General features: G+C 33.5%; 1 protein-coding gene and 1 pseudogene across 5 annotated transcripts in view; both read left to right on the forward strand.

Moving 5' to 3' along the window:
- The window catches only part of Ccdc91 (coiled-coil domain containing 91), a 321,339-nt gene that overhangs the window by 10,449 nt on the left and 295,030 nt on the right, over positions 1-15,860 (forward strand). The gene's annotated exons all lie outside the window — the stretch shown is intronic.
- Positions 9,730-10,772, forward strand: LOC143396782 (mortality factor 4-like protein 1; annotated as a pseudogene).

Here is a 15,860-nt window from a genome sequence, read left to right on the forward strand (position 1 = left end):
GATTTTCTTATATGGATTTCACATGGCTCCATCTTCCCATCTTTGATGACAAGAATGCTGTTTTCCTTTTAGTATAGGGAGAACATCTTTTACATGGGAACTTTATCTTCTGTTTAGTGATAGTCCTGTACCTGCTATTTTAAAAGTATTTTTGGTTTAAAATAATCAAAACACCTAAGCAGCATACTTCAGGGTAGCATGTTCTCAATTCCTTCAGCAGCAGCACTCTATCACCAAATGAAAGAGTTATATTTGGGATTAGGCCCAAGCAGGCCCTGGAAGCCCAAAAGAGTTCTGTGAAGAGGTGATGCCTACTGTGCTATACTGTCTCTTTTCTCCAAACCTGTACCTGTGACCTCATGAGGAGTTATATAACATCCGTTGACAGATGAAAAGAAAACTCAGGCCTGATTTACAGATGGTCTACATGGATATGCAGGCATCCTTCAAAAGTAGACATTTGCAGCTCCTTTGGGGGAATCTCTGGATAGTGATGAAAGGAAATCCTCCCAGTGGGCAAAAATTTGAGTGATGTACCTGGTCATTCATTTTGCCTGGAAGGAGGAATGGCCAGGTGTGTGATGATATATTGATATGAGTTGTGTCAACGGTTTGGCTGGATGGCTAGGAACTTAGAAAGAACATGGTTAGGAAACAGATGAAGAAGAAACTTGGGGAAGGAATAGATAGACCTCTCTGAATAGACAAAAAAATTCTTGAATATATTTGTGTCCAGTCTTAATGTACAACAAATGGTGATGTCAGCAGGATTTTAATGATTAGGAGGATTTTAATGATCTAGTAGATTGACTTATTCTGTGGTTCCTAGCCTTCCTCTTTCCCTCACCTCATACCATTGTCCAATGGGCTCATAAATCAAGTGGTTGAAAGGGATGGAAGTTACATATGTTTTAGCAACATGGACTTCCACTTATGAAGACTGATCTGATCTGAGTATGGCCACTGTTGAACTCCCAGTAGCAGCCACCAACATTGAGTCCCTGATATGGCACTATTCCCCTAGACTATCAGCTAGCTAGCTACCTGGCTGCAGATCTTGGACCACTTCCATTATGGAAAAGGCAGCATTTTATTCTTACTGGAATAGACATTTATTTTGATTGTGAATTTTCCTTCGTACATGGAATTCTGCCAAAACTGCCATCCATGGGTTTACAGAATGCCTTATCCACCATCAGGGTGTTCTATACAGCATTGCTTTTGATTAAGAAATTCACTTTGCAGTAAAGGAAATGTGGCAGTATGTGGTACTTATGGAATTCACTAGTCTTACCATGTTCCCTACTCTCCAGAAATAGTTGGCTTGATAGAACAGTGGCCTTTTGAAGACTCAGTTACAGTGCCAGCTTGGTGGCAGTACCTTGAAAAACTGGGCCAAGATTCCCCAGAAGGCTGCATATACTTGGAAACAGCATCCAGTATATGGCATTGTTCTCCCATTGTGAAAATTCATGAGTCAAGGAATGAAGGAGTAGAAATGTGAGTTTCACTATTCACTATTACTTCTAGTGATCCACTATCAAACTTTTACTTCATGTTCCCATGATCTTATGCCCTGCTGGCCTAGAGGAATGCCTCTACCAGGAGGCACAACAATGTTTCCATTTAACTGGAAGTTAAGACTTTTTCTGGCAACTTTGGCCTCTTCATGCCTCTGAATATATAGGAAAAGAAGAGCATGGCTCTTGCTTGGGTGATTGGTCCTGACTATTAGGGAGAAAGTAGACTGCTATTCCACAGTGGAGGCCACAAAGAATATATATGGAATATAAGAGACCCCTTAGAATATCTCAGTATTACCATGCTTGTGGTTAAGGTGAGTAGAAATCTACAACAACCCAGGCACGATGGCCATGACACTTCAGAAATAAGGTTAGGTTCACCCCATTAGGTAAACAATCATAACTAGCTAAAGTGCCTCCTAAAGGCAAAGGGAATATAGAGTAAGTAGTGGAAGAAGGTAGTCATAAATACCAGGTATGACCAAATGACCGGATTTGAATTAACAATAATTTGAAAATTATCTCAGTGAATTATATATTATTACTAGAGTAATCACTACTTCTCCCTCACTAGGAAGATGAGTTTACTAAGATTTTCTTAAATGGATTTCACATGGCTCCATCTTCCCATCTTTGATGACAAGAATGCTGTTTTCCTTTTGGTATAGGGAGAACATCTTTTACATGGGAACTTTATCTTCTGTTTAGTGATTTATAATTTTCACATGTATTTTCTTCTCATTTGCTTATGAATATGTATGTGGCATGTGTGTGTGTGTGTGTGTGTGTGTATAATATAAAGCAGATATCTTTTTGTTCCTTCTTTTATTCCTCAGTAACATAAAATATTTTGATTTTATATCATAGAATTTAAATATTGTTAGCTTGCATCATAGTATTTAAGTTATAATATATCAAGAAGAAGGGTAAACATCAGTCAAGGACTTCACCTCTTCTGGGGAAAGAGTTAATGCATTTCCAGTTATATATAGGCTATTTGTATCATTATAAGTGGGATTATGACCTTGTTATTTATTTAGAGACTAAGTCCACACTTAAGAAGATTCATGTGGGTGCCAGGTTGATAAGTAGTGAACGTGAGATGATTGATTTTATTTGTCAAGTTGACTGGGCCATAGTTTACCCAAATATTTGATCAAACATTATTTTGGGTATGTCTTTGAGGATATTTTTTGAATATTAACATTTGAATTCATAGACTGAATAAAGCACATTGCCCTCCCTAATGTGAATGCCTTATTCTGTTAATTGAAGATCTGAATAGAATAAGAAAGCTATGTCAGGAAACTTATTCTTCCTGACTGTGTTGGGACATCAGTCTTCTCCTGCACTTGTACTGAAATTTGGACTGTTGGCTCCTCTGGTTCTCAGGGCATCAGACATAGACTAGAACTCATACTGTTAGCTTCCTGGTTCTTAGGCCTGTATTAGCAATACTCCTGGGCCTCTAGCTTGCTGACTACATATCTCAGGACTTCTCACCTTCCTAATTGTGTGAGCCCTTATAATCCATCAATTTACACACACAGACACACTCTATTGTTACTCTCTCTCTGAGGAACCCTGAGTAAGATATTTACCAGAAACAACAACAAAACAAAAACAAAATAACAACAACAACAACAAAAACCCCAACATCAATTGACTATTTCTTTTTCCAGAATAGCAACAATAGACTCTGGTTGGCATGGAAGAAGGTCAAATATAGAGCTAATAATGTATTGTCATCTTACACACAGAATCTATCAAGAAGAGTAGCCTTGAAGTTCCTTAACAATTTGCCTTTATTTCTTTTAGTGTCCCAAAGGCAACTTAATAGATAAATGTCTATACTATATGGAAGGGGGATGGAAAATAGTAAGATGCTTAAGATATTGAGTCCTAGAGCAAGGAAAAATTGTAGTAAATTTCATAGAAATTTAGGCTAAGATTTCATAATTAGCTACAGACACTTTCAAGCAATGGTATCTATATTATCAGGTTATTGAGTTTTTTTAATGCTTTTTATTTAGATGTTGATGCACCTTTATTTTATTCATTTATTTATATGTGGTGCTGAGAATCGAACCCAGTCCATCATATATACTAGGCAAGTGCTCTACCACTGAGCTACAACCCCAGCCCCAGGTATATTGAGTTTTAGCAATAATCTTTAGTGACTGATGAATATCTGTTTTGATTTAAACATACTTGGTAAAACTCAGGTACTGTTATTTCTATTGTTCGTTGAGATTTGTTTATTTATTTATATCACAATACCATTTTGGATTATGGAGAATAATCATTATGCCCTTGTTCTCCCTGTTGAGGGCTAAGAAGTTAATTACACCTACTGGGAAAAAAATTTCACCTATATATCCAAAGGGAATCCTATGCTGAATAAGATACTGCTTAAATAAAATAGGGGAAACCCATGAATAAATAACTGTACTCAGTACTTAATTTTACTTTGTTTTGTGTTTTTAAAGAGGGAGTCATGAAGACTATAGGATTTCCTTTTTAAAAAGTTTTTTTTTTTTTTTAAGAAAAGAATGTTTGGATACTTTTAGCATTTAAAGTTGGTTAATTACCACACATTCTTTCCATTTCCATTGTGATTGTGTAACAATGCTGAGGTCTGGAATCATGCAACTCATTTCTGAGCTTTTTTTGTTTGTCTTCCATTTTCACCAGAACTCTTTCCCTGTGTTTCTTTTTTGCATTATATAGCAAGCTTTTCTTGGTTCTCAGTCTTAGAAATATGTTGAGTCATTTTGTAAGTAGAACATGTCTTCATTTCTCCTGCAATTCAGTTATTTGAACATGTTTTGATAATAAAAAGGATACATTGTACCTCGAAATTATCACAGAACTCAGTTATTCTAATCAGGAAAGTTGTGCCATCTTTTTGGATACTTATGTATGATGAATTAATGAACTTTGTGTATTCTCTAAGAGAAGAGCAACTATAACAAATTATTTCCGTACTTTATACAATCATATAATTATACAATTGTGCTCTTTTTTGTGACCAGCTTATTTCATTTAGCATCATGGCTTAGGGTTCCTTTATAGTATATTTCTGTATCAGAATTTCATATTTGAATATTTGATTGTATGTGTATCCCATATTTTGTTTGTTTATTGTTTTTTACCTTATGACTATCGAAAATAGTGCTGCCATGGACATGGGTGTATAAACATCTGTTTGAATGTCTGCTTTTAGTTCTTTTGGTATGTGCTCCAAAATGAAGTTGCTAGGTTTTATAGTAGTTTTATTTTATTTTTTTCTTTTTGTGTGACTATACTATTTTCTGGGAGATGGTATTTCTATGTTTGGTATTTTAAAGAAGTACCACGTTATTTCCCTAGACACCCAGTATTTTAAAATCTGTTTCCTTTATTTGGTTCAATGGATAGTGAACCTTTAGGAAGGAGCTGCTAGTACAGTGTGAGTAGCAGCCAAACAATCTTTAGTCTTGCTAAGAGCCATCATCTTTGTTAACATATTGATCTGAAGACTAGTGTTTCTCAGAAAGTGATCCTGGAACCAGCAGCATAAAAAATAACCTGTTATATAAGTGGTTTTCCAAATGTCACCCCATATATATATATATATTCAGACTCTGGAAGTGAGTATGACAGAAATGTTTTTTGAATAACAAAAGTGTTTAATTTGATGAAGTTTCCTTTATCAAATGTGGTTTGTGCTTTTTGTGTTCTCAGACATCTTGGCTTAACCAATGGTCTTAAAGATTTTTTTTTTTTAATATGGTATACTAAAGAATTTGTAGTTTCATTCTTAGTTTTAATTAAAAAACTGATAGCATTTTAATATCAAGGTTTGTTATTTTATGTATAGTGTCTAGTTATTTTAAAAAATCATTCTATTCTCATTGTATATTATCTTGGGAGTTTTATGGCATATATATAGGTGGCCATTTCTTGACTCCGTTCTTACCATATGGTCTTTATTACTCTAGCTTTATAGTAAGATTCATAATTAGGTAGTATGAATCTTTTTTTTTCAAAATTATTTTGAGTTTTACCTTCTTTTCATTTTTAAATATATTTTAGAAAAAACCTTGATGACTTCTGAAATAAAACCTGTTGGGAATTAAATGATATATAATTACATATAAATGATTATATTGTCTATATCAGTTTAGAGAGAATGAACAAAAACATTGTCTGACTCATTTATAATAAGTTTGCTTATATTTTATTAGATTTATCCCTAAGTATTTCAAAATTTTTATGATATTATATTGGTATTACTTACTTAGTTTTCAATTATTTGCTTCTAGTATATTTGGTTCTCTTTTTTCCATGAATTCTGCAATTCATGAATTCAACTAGATTGAAAATGTTCTAAAAAACATTATGTCCACTTTGAATATGTACAAACTTTTTTCTCGTCATTGTGTCCAAAAAATAAAACATAACAATAGCATTTACATGGTTTTAAATATTATAAATGATGTAGAGATGATTTAAAGTGTATAAAATGATATGTGTAATCTATATGAAAATATTATACCATATCAGAATACATGGCCTTTTGTATCTGTAAAGGGGCCTGAAACTAATCCACCATGTATATCGAGGGACAGCTGTATATGGAACTATTAACTGATTTTTTAAAAATTGACCTTGTATTCTTCAACCAATCTTTTAGTCAGCTTCTTAAAGTTTTCTATGTAAATTAATCATGTTGTCCCTGAATATGTATATTTTATTTCTTTTTCAATGTATATAAATTTTATTTGTATTTTGTATTGCACTAGGGAGAACTTCTGTAAGAACATACATCTTTGCCTTCTTCGGGATCTTAGGCTAAAGGCATTTAGTTTTTGACCATTAAGTATTATATTAGTTGTGAGTTTTTTACCTTTATAAGAAAAAAATGTATATACCTTTTTAAAAGGAATCTGGTTGAAGACATTTATTTTTCTGCATTTATTGAATTGATCATGAGAGTTTTCTCAGGGTGAATTATGTTGGTTTACTTTTGAATATTCAACCATCCTTGTATTCCTGGAATAAAACTCACTTGTCATGTTCTGTTATCCTCTACATGCATTGCTGTGATTTATTATATCTTTATTATAAATTTTGATATCTGTGTTGGTGGAGGATGTTATTTTCTGTTTTCTTGCAGTGTCTTTGTTGGTTTGGTATCAGAATAATATCAAATACTAGTTCATTTCTCTATGTTCTGGAATAGTTTCTGAAAACTTTATATTGTTTATTTCTTGAATGTCTCATAGAATTCCCCAGCAAGTCTTTTTGTGCCTCTTTTATTCTTTGTGAAAAGTAATAAGAAAATAAACTTCTTCAATAGACAGAGACCTAATCACTAATTAATTTTTCTAGAGTGATCTTTGGAAGTTTTATCTTTCAAGGTATTTGTCCATTTCATGTATATAGTTAAAGTTATTGGCAAGATGTTCCCCTATCTTTTTAATATCTGCAGAATTTTAGAAATGTTCTGATAGTAAAATTTCCATTTCTGATAACAGTAATTCATATCATTTTTTTTGTTATCATCCTGGGTAGAGGTTTAATTTCATTGATCCTTAGAAAAAAATCTGTTTTTCAGTTTTATCAATTTATTTTTATATTTTTTATTTTATTGATGACTGCTTCTCATTATTTTTTTCCTTCTGTTTACTTTGGGTTTAATGTGCTGTATCTGAATACACTTACAGGTTTCTTGAGAAATCTTAAGTCTCACTTATGGAGTCTTTTTTTTTTTTTTCCACCAAATATAGGCATCTGATATTTATAAATTTCTTTTAAAGCATTATGCTCATTGCAGTCCACATATTTTCATATTTTCAATTTTATTTACTTCAAAATATCTTCAAATTTTCTTATAAATTATAATGGTTTATTTAGAAGGGTTTTTTTTGTTATTTTAGTTTTTCTAGATTTCTTTCTTTAACATTTTTTTCTGTGATTAGAGAAGATAATTTTTATAATATCAGTTTTTTGATTTAATTGAGACTTGTTTTATGGTTCAGAATATCATCTATTTTTGAAAGTTTCATATGCACTTGAAAAGAATGCCTAATCTATCCCGATTGGGTAGAATTTTTTTAGAAATGTCAACTAGATCATATTTGATAATACTGTTTAAGTCTTCTAAATGAATGTATACGTATGTATACATGTAAAAGAAAATATATATAGAATATTTAATACTTGTAAAATATGTGATATATACTATATATAAAATATATATGTACTTTATTTTTAAATTTATATATATAGTATGTATGTGTATATATATATATGTGTGTGTGTGTGTGTGTGTGTATTTCTATTTATTTTATCATTAAATTACTTGGAAGTGTAAAAGTCTCTACCAATGGTTGTTGATTTGTCTATCTTCTTGTTTTTATCACTCATTGTTTTATGTATTTTGAAGCTTCTTTTTTATTATTTGAGTTTTATAGTTATACGTTAGTAGTTGGGTTCATCCCAACAAACTCATACATGCATGGAAATTGATTTCAGTTCATGATCCTCCCCTTTTCCCTCTCCCTTTTTCTTTCTGTCCTCCCTTCCCTTTCTCATTCTCCTCTTTCTACTCTACTAGACTTTCTTTTGCTTGTCTATTAATTTGTATTTGATTGGTTCTTTATGTTATCCTACCCTTTCCCCCCTTTTCCATTATTTTATTCTAGCTTCTGAAGATGAGAGAAAACATTTGACCTTTTGAGTTTCTGAGTTTGGCTAATTTCACTTAGCATGATATTCTCCATTTCTATACATTTCCCAGCAAATGCCATGGAGTAGAACTCCATTGTGTGTGTGTGTGTGTGTGTGTGTGTGTGTGTGTGTGTGTGTCAGAATTTCTTAATCCATTCATCTAATGCTGGGCATCTGAGTTGACTCCATAGTTTAGCTATTGTGAATTGTGCTGTTGTAAACAGTGACTGTGTCACTGTAGTATGCCACTTTTAGATTTTTTTTGGAAAATACCCAAAGAGCTGGGCCTTATGGTGGATACATTGAGGAATCACTCTTGGTATTATCTTCATTTCTTTCCTGAATGGTTGTATTACTCTTTAGTTCCACCAACAATTCACAAGTTTACTTTTTCCTCACAACCCTGCTAGCATTTATTGTTGTCATATTCTTGGTCATTGCCATTCTGGTTGGAGTGAGATGAAATCTTAGTGTAGTTTTGATTTGTATTTCCTTGATTGCTAGATGTTAAACATTTTCTTAATGTATTTATTGGCCATTTGGGTGTCATCTTTTGAGAAGTTTCTGGTTAGTTCTTTTGCCCATTTATTATGTTATTTGTTTTTTTGGTATTAAGTTTTTTTAAGTTCTTTGTATATTCTGGATATTAATCCCCTATGAGAGGGGTAGCTGGCCAAAATTTTGTCCCATTCTGTAGTCTTTTTCTTTATGCTCTTAATGGTTTCCTTCATGCTCTTAATGGATCTACTCAGCTGCTATGCAGAAGCCTTGTAATTTGATGGCATCCCACTTATTGATTCTTGGTTTTACTTCTTGTACTTTGGGGGTCTTATTAATTAAGGAAGTTGGTGCAAGTACCTATATGATGGAGTGTTGTTGACCTTATGTTTTCTTCTAGCAGTTGTAAAGTTTCTGTTCTAATTCCTAAGCCTTTGAACCATTTCGATTTGAGTTTTGTGCAGAGTGAGAGATAGGTGTCTAATTTCATTTTTCTACATACAGCTATTCAGTTATCCCAGCACCATTTGTCTAAAAAGTTATCTTTTCTCCAAAATACCTACATGTTTGTCACCTTTGTTAAATATCAGAGCCATAGGTTTGTGGATTTATCTCTGTGCATTGTGTTCTATTACATTGGTCATCTTCTCTGTTTTGATGCCACCGCTTTATAGCATATTTGTTTCATGCAGTTTGAAGTTTCTTTTGTAGATGCATGCATGTTCAGGGGTTTTAATGTCTTCTTGATGAAAAATCAGGCCCAGGATGTAGAGCTGGCTGTGCCTGACAGTGTGTCTGATGCAAAGTTGGGTGGGGTAGAGAGTAGGAGGTGGTATTCGCGGGTGGTGGGAGAAGGAGGAGGCGGCAAATCATTATAAATGGTGCCCCAACAGGACCCGAAGCCAAAATTCCAGGAGGGTGAGTGAGTGCTGTGCTTTCATGGGCCTCTCCTTTATGAAGCAGAATGCGTTAAAGTTGCCATAAAGGACAAAGAAGTGAAATACTTTATACATTACAGTGGTTGGAATAAAAATTGGGATGAATGGGTTCCAGAGAGCAGAGTGCTCAAGTACGTGGACACCAATCTGCAGAAACAGGGAGAACTCTAAAAAGCCAATCCAGGAGCAGTATGCAGAGGGGAACATGAGAGGGGCTGCTCCAGGAAAGAAGACATCTGTTCTGCAACAGAAAAATGTTGAAGTGAAAACCAAAAAGAACAAATAGAAAACACCTGGAAATGGAGATGATGGTAGTACCAATGAGACACCTCAGCCTCCTCGGAAGAAAAGGGCCCAGGTAGATCCTACTGTTGAAAATGAAGAAACATTTATGAACATAGTTGAAGTTAAAGTAAAGATTCCTGGGCTGGGGATGTAGCTCAAGCGGTAGCGCGCTCACCTGGCATGCGTGCGGCCCGGGTTTGATCCTCAGCACCACATACAAAGTTGTTGTGTTCCACCTATAACTAAAGAATAAATATTATAAAATTCTCTCTCTCTCTCTCTCTCTCTCTCTTTAAAAAAAAATAAATAAAGTAAAGATTCCTGAAGAGGTAAAACCATGGCTTGCTGATGACTGGGACTTAATTACCAGACAAAAACAGCTCTTTTATCTTCCTGTGAAGAAAAATATGGATTCTATTCTTGAGGATTATGCAAATTACAAGAAATCTCCAGTAAACACAGATGATAAGGAGTATGCTTTTAATGAAGTTGTGGCAGGAATAAAAGAATACTTCAATGTAATGCTGGGCACTCAGCTGCTCTACAAATTTGAGAGACCACAGTATGCTGAAATCCTTGCCGATCATCCTGATGCACCCATGTCCAGGTGTATGGAATGCCGCATCTACTGAGATTATTTGTACGAATTGGAGCAATGTTGGCCTATACACCTCTGGATGAGAAGAGCCTTGCTTTATTGCTGAATTATCTTCATGATTTCCTCAAGTACCTGGCAAAGAATTCTGCAACTTTGTTTAGTGCCAGCAATTATGAAGTCATGTCTCCTGAATACCATTGGAAAGCAGTGTGAGGAGATGTTCTTCATTCACTTGTGTTTGGATCTCTATAAACACAATTTTTGTTCTTAGTCTTTCTCGTACAAATGATGTACTTTGAAGATGTTAGTGTATAACAGAATTGAGGTTTGTTTTCTGTTTGAATTTAAACAAAAAATAAAAGGGGTTACTGCTCCTTTTTTCCTTTCTTTCTTTTAATTTCACTTCAGAGTTGCCACCAGTGTATTCAATGATGGACAACAGAGAGACATGCTGCAGAATGTTTGCCTAGTTGACAAAGCTGCTTTTGAATGCTGGTGGTTCTATACCTTTGACACTATGCACTTTTATAATATGTGTTAATGCTATATGACAAAATGCTCTGATTCCTAGTGCCAAAGGCTCAATTCAGTATATGTAACTGAACACACTTATCCATTTGTGCTCCTTTTTTTTTTTAATGGTGCTTAAAGTAAAGAGCCCATCCTTCGGGAGTCATCCATGTTATTCCTTAGATATTATATCTTTGCTCAAATTATTGAAGAATGGTGGCTTGTTTCATGGTTTTTGTATTTGTGTCTTATGCACGTTTTAATATGATAGGCGCATTGCATTGTGTAGCTACAGTTTTCTGGAAAAGTCAAATCTTTTAGGAATTGTTTTTCAAATCTTCAATAAATTTTTTCTTTAAATTAATAAAATGTCTTCTTGATGAATAAAAGTATCAATATGAAATGTCTATCTAGTAATATTCTTTATCTGAGGCCTAACCTACCTGAGTGAATATATGTAATTCATCTTTTGTTTGATTAGTAATTATATGGCATATCTTGTCAGCCCTCTAGGTTTTTCTCTCTCATTTTTTTTTGTCTTTATAGTTGAAGTGGTGAGTTTCATGTTTATGTAGTACCGTTGAGTCCTACTCTTTCATTTATTCTGGAATACTTGCTTTTAATTTGTCTGCTTTTAATTTATATTTGATTCATTAATTATGATTGAATTTAAATGTATCATTTTACTAGTTATTTCCCTTTTCTCATCTTTTCCATTCTTCCCTTTTTCCTTACATATTGCAGTTCAAACTTTTTCCCTTTAATGATTTCATTTTTTGCCCACTGTGGGCTTCCTAGATATATATTTTCACTAATTAACCAATTAATTATATGCTCTAGGGTCTATAATAAGTATATCTTTCACTTATTAGACTACTTATAAGTATTATTCCATTTTATATATGGTTTAAGAACTTTGATTAATATATTTCTGTTTTATTTCTCATTTTTATTGTATTGACATATACTTTATCTCTAATTCTATAAATTCTATACTCTATAAAGCCAACAATGCATTATTATTATTTTTGTCTTATATAGTCAGTTTTCTTTTAAAGTTTTATATTTATCTACATGTTTACCATTTCTGGTACTCCTGATTCCTTTTGTGAATATCCAAATTTCAATCGGTTCTCATTTTTCTTCCCTTGAAGAAATTTCTTTAAAATATTTTTTTTTTAGTGCAGATCTGATAGCAAGTAATTATTTCACCTTTTGTTTGTCTAAAAAAAAATCTTTGTTTCCTCTTCAAATTTTATAGATATTTTCTGTTGACAAAGAATTTTTATCCTGCCTTATATTTTTCTCCTTTAATACTTTAATGATATATCTTCATTGTCTTTTGGTTTATAAGGTTTCTGAAAAGATTTCTACTTTTATTTTTATTTTATTTCTTTTTATGTAATGTGTTATTTTTTCTGACTTATTTAAAAATGTTCTCTTTTATTTGCTTTCTGCAAGTAGAATATAATATACATTGGCACAGTTTCTTTATGTTTAGTCTCTTTGGCTGCTGTTTGGTTTCTTGGATCTCATGGTTTATAGTTTCCTGAAATTTAGAAAATTTTCAACAATATTTCTTCAAATAATTGGTTCTGTATTCCATTTTGGGGGATGACCTCCAGTTGAACATGTTTTAGTCCAGTTGAAATTTTTCCATGTTTTTTCTTGGTATTTTCTTTCCTCTATGTACTTCATTTTGAATAGTCACTATTGCCGTTTTTTTTTTTTTTTCTTTCTTTTTTTTTTTTAACTTCATGATCTTCTGCAGTGTTTAATCTGCTATTAATTCTGTCCTTCACATTTTTTGTTTTAGAAGTTCTTCTTTGTAAATTCCATTTTAGTCTTTTTCATGTCTTCCATACCTCTTGTCCTTTTTGTTTTTTAAGATATAAAACATATTAATAATAGCTTTTTTCTCATGTTTGTGTCTGTTTCTACTGAGTGATTTATTGTCTGGTAATAGGTCATGTTTTCCTGATTCTTTTTTTTTTAATTTTTAAAATTTGTTTTAATTAGTTATATATGACAGTACAATGACCTTGACATATCATACATTTGAATCAGATGGGATATAATTTTTTTTTTTTTAAAGAGAGAGGGAGAGAGAGGGAGAGAGAGAGAATTTTAGTATTTGGCGGACACACATCTTTGTTCCTATGTGGTGCTGAGGATCAAACCCGGGCCTCACGCATGCCAGGCGTGCGCGCTACCGCTTGAGCCACATCCCCAGCCCCGGATATAATTTCTCATTATTCTGAGTGTACAGGTTGCAGAATCACATTGGTCATGCAGTCACATATATACACACAGCAATAATAATGTCTATTTCATTTTACTGTCCTTCCTTTCCCCCTTTTCCCTCTCCTCCCCTCCCCTCCCCTCTCATCACTTCTTTCTACCCAATCTAAGGTGATGCAATTCTTTTTTTTTCTTCTCACATCTTCATACATGTATTTTGTATAACGATGAGAGTCTCCTTCCATCTTCCATGCAATTCCCTTTCTCTCTCTCCCTTTCCCTCCCACCTCTCTTCCCTATCTAGTGGTAATCTTCTCATGCTCTTCCTCCCTAGCCCATTTTATGTCACCCCGCTTATATCAGAGAAAATATTCAGCACTTAGCATAATCTACTCTAATGCCATCCATTTCCCTGCAAATGCCATAATCTTGTTATTTTCCATTGCTGTTTCTTTATATGTGTTTAACTTTTTTTAAATTTGAACCAGGGTTTGAACCCAGGGGCACTTAACCATCGAGCCATGTCCCCAGCCCTTTTTATATTTTATTAGAGTATTAGAGATAGGGTCTTGCTGAGTTGCTTAGGACCTTGCTAAATTGATAAGGCTGGATTTGAACTCTCAATCCTCCTGCCTCAGCCTCTGGAGTCGCTGGGATTACAGGCATGTTCTTCTGTTCCCAGCTTGCATTTAATTTTTGATTATAGGTCAGATATTTTTGAATTGTATCTTCTTGATTGCTGAATTTTGTTGTATTATTTTAAGTAGAATTGTGTTTGTTCCAACTCTTCATTGTATCGCCTGGAATCTGTTGGAATATTTCGAACCTTACTTTTAAGATATGTTAGTGTCCTTCCAGAACAACCTTCCTTTTAATTCTATTATAGCCCCTCCTGAGATTAAAGAGATACCCTTCTGAGGATCCACCTGAGGACTCCATCATGTATTATAAGGTTTGTGGACTTTTACTGGTAGGAATACAACCTACTGTCAGGAGTATTTCAGCTTCTAGTATTGTTCTGTCCATTTGTATGTGTGTGTGTGTTTTCCTCATCTTTGGGTAATTTTCTCTCATGTGAATAGTTTGGTACTCAGCCCCAAATTTGGTAAGACCTTTCTGTCTTTGGAACCTTAAATTCAGATTGTTACCCTTGCAGATTCTAGATGCTTTGTAAATTCTTACCTCTGTGTACTCAACTCAACGAGAGACCAGCTTTGCTTAAACTCCCCCATCATGTGCTCTGGGTTAGTTTGCAAGCTTGGCAGTTTCTTTTCTTTCAGGAATTAAAGTTCTGTCCTGATGCCCAATATTTGAAAACCATTATTTCATATAGTTTGTTCAGTTTTCTGGTTGTTTTAGATGGGAAGTTAATCTGGTTCCTCTGTTTCCATTTTTGTTGGAAGTAGAATGCTATTTGTGTGCTGTAGTTTAAAATTTCCTCCAGCCTTTATTGTGCTTTTATATTTAAGTAACCATAGTGCAGAGAGACTGTGAGTTGAGTGTGAGTTGTTGTGAAGATATGTATTTGTGTGTTAAGCTACTGGTGATATGTAGGGAATGTACAATTCAATTATGCATTTGCTCTATTTATCTTTTATTCTGCTTTATAATTTATATGGTATATTAAGTAAAACTCTTCCCTTAACCTGTCATTAAATCTGTGCATAAAATTTATACTCTGGGGATATTCATCTTACACTTTGGGGATTTCCCATGTTTCAGACCTATCACTTCCTACCCTTAGTAAGCTTTGAGAAACCAGACATTACTAATTTATGTATCATAATATATCATTGTACTTAGCAACTGTTTAGAAAACATGTAGTTTTACCCATAATATGAAGAATTTTGGTGTAAAATTATTTTGCTGTTTGGTTAGTTAGCTTTATAAAGTTATAAGATTTCCCTCTACATTTTATGAAATGATTCTAATCTCATTTTTCTTCAGAACAGTATTCTTTTTGTGTAGGTGACAATCCCGGGCTTTTCCATGCTTGGCATTATTATTCTTTTGTTGTGTTGGAGCTACATTGTATAAGATATCTATAATTACGTTTGGATAGCTCTTAATACTATGGTCTTTTTAGGATGCAAGTGGTAACAAATATCACCAGTAACATCATCTCTACAGGATGAGGACTATAGATATGTATAATTTTAAATTGTTTCTTTTGGAAACTTACCTATTTTTCCATTCTTCTTTTATTTCTTTTGGAAATTATATGTGTTCTTTAAGGTTATGCAGGCTCTGACAAGTTGAGCTTTGCTAGCGTGTTCAAGGGAAAAATCAGTACCTTACATATAGCCAAGATAGAAGGAAAAAAATTCCATTTTTATGACATTGTCTTAGGAAATTAAAAGCATAGTAAAGAGTGTGTGTGTAGATAGGTGTGAACTTGTAGCTCTTGCCTGGTGCTGTGCTTTTAATGTGTTCTTATCTCCTGTAGGGACAATACATGTGGGCCAAGATTAAATAAGTTTTTTTTTCTTTTCTTATTTACTCAGAGGAGTGAATGGTCTTTTCATGATACTGAGGTTAAGTAGATTTTC

The sequence above is a fragment of the Callospermophilus lateralis genome, chromosome 4, assembly GCF_048772815.1.
Source record: "Callospermophilus lateralis isolate mCalLat2 chromosome 4, mCalLat2.hap1, whole genome shotgun sequence".
NCBI lineage: Eukaryota > Metazoa > Chordata > Mammalia > Rodentia > Sciuridae > Callospermophilus > Callospermophilus lateralis.